General features: G+C 42.6%; 1 non-coding gene across 1 annotated transcript; it reads left to right on the forward strand.

Moving 5' to 3' along the window:
* Positions 1 to 471: 471 nt before the first annotated feature.
* Positions 472 to 545, forward strand: TRNAN-AUU (transfer RNA asparagine (anticodon AUU)). Its single transcript has one exon. It is a non-coding gene; the product is annotated as a tRNA-Asn (tRNA).
* Positions 546 to 3,348: the final 2,803 nt, after the last annotated feature.

The raw sequence follows: 3,348 nt of genomic DNA on the forward strand, positions 1-3,348 counted from the left end.
AAGATCCTCTGGAGAAGGGCATGGCAACCCACTCCAGTATTCTTGCCTGGAGAATGCCATGGATAGAGGAACCTGACTGTGCCCTGCCATTATACAGAACTCGGTTGTTGACTCTGGTAGTTATTGGAAATTTTTCTATGTATAGGAGCACAAAGAGAGAGAGTGGGAAGTGGAGGACTTGAGCGCAAGAGAAGCTGGAGTTGTCTTGTGTAGAAGGTCAGCTTTGGAGGTGGCCAGGAGCAGGCTAGAATGGTCATGGGCTCCATGTTGTTTCGTCAGAGCCCCAGCTCACTAGGTCTCGGTGTCCACTGCCTGGCGTGCCCGACACCGAGATTCTAGGTCTCTGGTAACGGCGAGGCTGGGCCAAGATAGAGACATTTGAATCACTTTTCTGCTTGGTTAGAAGGAACGGAGAAATCCATTCAGATTCCAGGACATTACAACAATCACAACAAAACCTTGCAGCAGCTAGTCTCTGTGGTGCAATTGGTTAGCGCGTTCAGCTATTAACCGAAAGGTTGGTGGTTCAAACCCAACCAGGGACGAATTGGCTTGGACTCAAGTGATGTCTTAAATATTGCTCTTATGTATCTATGGCACCCGAAATCTCCACCCACTTCACCTCAGCATGTTCTTTCCTCCCTTGCGGTTTTTACCTGGTGCCCCTGGTCTCTCTGTACCACCTAGACACCTGTCCACACTAAGTCACCTGCCTTGTACATTCCAGGGCAGCTGCCAGAGGATGAAGGCACACACACACAGGTAGAAATTGGGTGGAATCCCTTACTCAAGATTCGACATCGCAAGTTAGGCTCTATGTCACCACCTGCACTGGCACCCCACTGCCACAGATCTCATCGACGCCTCCACCCTTCCATTTGGGATTGTCACTTTCTTTTTTCTTTCTTTTTTTTTTTTCTTCCCCACCACAAGGACCATCATCCAGTTTCAGAACACTCCTTTCATTTTCAGTTCCCTTCAGTTTAGCTGCAGATAATCCGTTCTTTCCTCTAGCCCCAATTAATGTTAATCTGCTTTCTGCCTCCATGAATGTCTTTTCGACACTTCAGATAAATCGAATAAATCAATATGTAGTGGTTTCTGACAGGTTTCTTTCACTTAGCGCAATGTTTTTGAGGTTTATCCAGGCTCTGGCTTAAGTTTGCTTCTTATTACTGAGAATTTCATTGTGTAAATATACCACATTTCATGTACCAGCTGATAGGCATTTGAGCTGTTTCCACTTTTTTTTTTTTTTTTTTTTTTTGCTATTATGGATAATGCTGCTACAAATATTTGAATAATCTCATCTGCACCTATTTCAATTTTTTTTCATTTCTCTTGAATAGATTTATAGAAGTGAAATTGCTGAGTTTATAGTAAGATTGTTTGTAGTAATACTTCCTAAGGCCAACTTGACTTCATACTCCAGGATGTCTGGCTATAGGTGAGTGACCACACTATTGTGGTTATCTGGGTCATTAAGACTTTTTTCATATAGTTCTTCTGTGAGTTCTTGCCACCTTTTCTTAATCTCTTCTGCTTCTGTTACGTTTGTGCTGTCTCTGTCCTTTATTATGCCCATCTTTGCATGAAATATTCTCTTGGTATCTCTAATTTTCTTGAAGAGATCTCTGCTTCTGCTGCTGCTGCTGCTAAGTCACTTCAGTCATGTCCGACTCTGTGCGACCCCATAGATGGCAGCCCACCAGGCTCCTCTGTCCCTGGGATTCTCCAGGCAAGAACACTGGAATGGGTTGCCATTTCCTTCTCCAATGGATGCATGTTAAGTCGCTTCAGTCATGTCCAACTCTTTGTGATGCTATGGATTGTAGCCCACCAGGCTCCTCTGTCCATAGGATTCTCTAGGCAAGAATACTGGAATGGGTTGCCATATCCTTCTCCAGGGGATCTTCCTGACCCAGGGATTGAACCCATGTCTCCTGCATTGGCAGGCAGTTTCTTTACCACCAATGCCACCTGGGACTATATACTACTTTGAGTCCTATTAAGAAAATGGTTTCTATGGTACAAGAAACTAGAAGCTAGAACATCACTCTGAAAACTAGCTTTTCCCCACTGAGCAAGTTCTCCCTAGGACTCCAGAAGTTTTTAATAAGCTTGGTGCTTAGTTGCTTACTGTATGGTATATGGGGTTAAGGCTATTTTTTCATAGCACTTCAGATAAATCATTGCAATGTGACTTTAAGTCACCTAACGTTTATTAGGTTTCAATTTTTGAAGTTTAGGAAGAAGTTGGATGACAATTGCTTTTCTGATGTACTCTCGAGTTTCCTCACATAGCAGTGTCATCCCTCAGTTTGTATGGGGGATTGTGATGGAGGTGGAGCCCCAATGTTGAAAAGCAATCTGCACACTCCTTCCTTCACTTAGTCATGAATGCTTAGTGGAGCACTTGGACATTGTGGCCATTTTCAACCTTGTGAAACCACCAGCCTAGCCAATCCTAGCAGAGTTATAGTGACACACATATCAGGGGAATTTCCTATGGTTTGGACTTACAAACTGATAAGATAGGATGTAGGTTAGAAGAAGACTCTCTTTCCCAGGGTGATCCATAAGCTCATTACTTGAATGGTTGGTGGTCTGAGCCCATAAAGGATACTATTCTTGTGGTTTTTTTTTTTTTTTGACAGATCTCAGGTATTTTCATGTTATGTTTGTGATGCACAGTCTCTTGTTAACTACTTCTCTGATCCTTAACCTCAACCTCTCTCTTTCAATCAGATATGGAAAAATCTTGCTTATACTCCTAAAGGCTCACATTAATTACTAAAGGGTTTGGTGGAAAGAATTATTTTTTAGAAGGGTAAAAATAAGTTCTGGAGTTCTAAGTTCACTGACAATATAACCTTTCTGCCTGAGGCTGAATTTCTGCAGCTTCTCATCCCTGGAAAGCTGGTGTCAATTCCCTGAAACCAAATACCAGGAACACACCTCTCATTGAACAGCTTAGGTGTTTGTTTGCTTTTTTTAATTCCTTGAAGCCAGAAGAACACACTTCATGGTCTAAGTAAGACAGTGTTAACAAGGCTCTATTATAAGATTTGGGCTTTGGCTGGGTGATATGGGGGAGGATGGGAGGAAGCAGGGTGTGTTCCTTATTGAGGACTGTTAGCACCAGCAACTCTATGATTGAAGTAAAGAAGTAACATCATTTTGTTATGAAGAGGATGTTTGGGATTTTGTAGTGCAAACATCTCACAGTTGCTTGATGGATGCTGTTCCCTGCTGGGTTAATACGTTGTTCAGGATTTTGAGAGTGAGGGATTGATTCACAGAAGAGATTTGATGTTGGGTTAATTTGACTTCCCTTGGCAAGACAGC

Source organism: Muntiacus reevesi, chromosome 1 (assembly GCF_963930625.1).
Source record: "Muntiacus reevesi chromosome 1, mMunRee1.1, whole genome shotgun sequence".
Classification (NCBI taxonomy): Eukaryota; Metazoa; Chordata; class Mammalia; order Artiodactyla; family Cervidae; genus Muntiacus; species Muntiacus reevesi.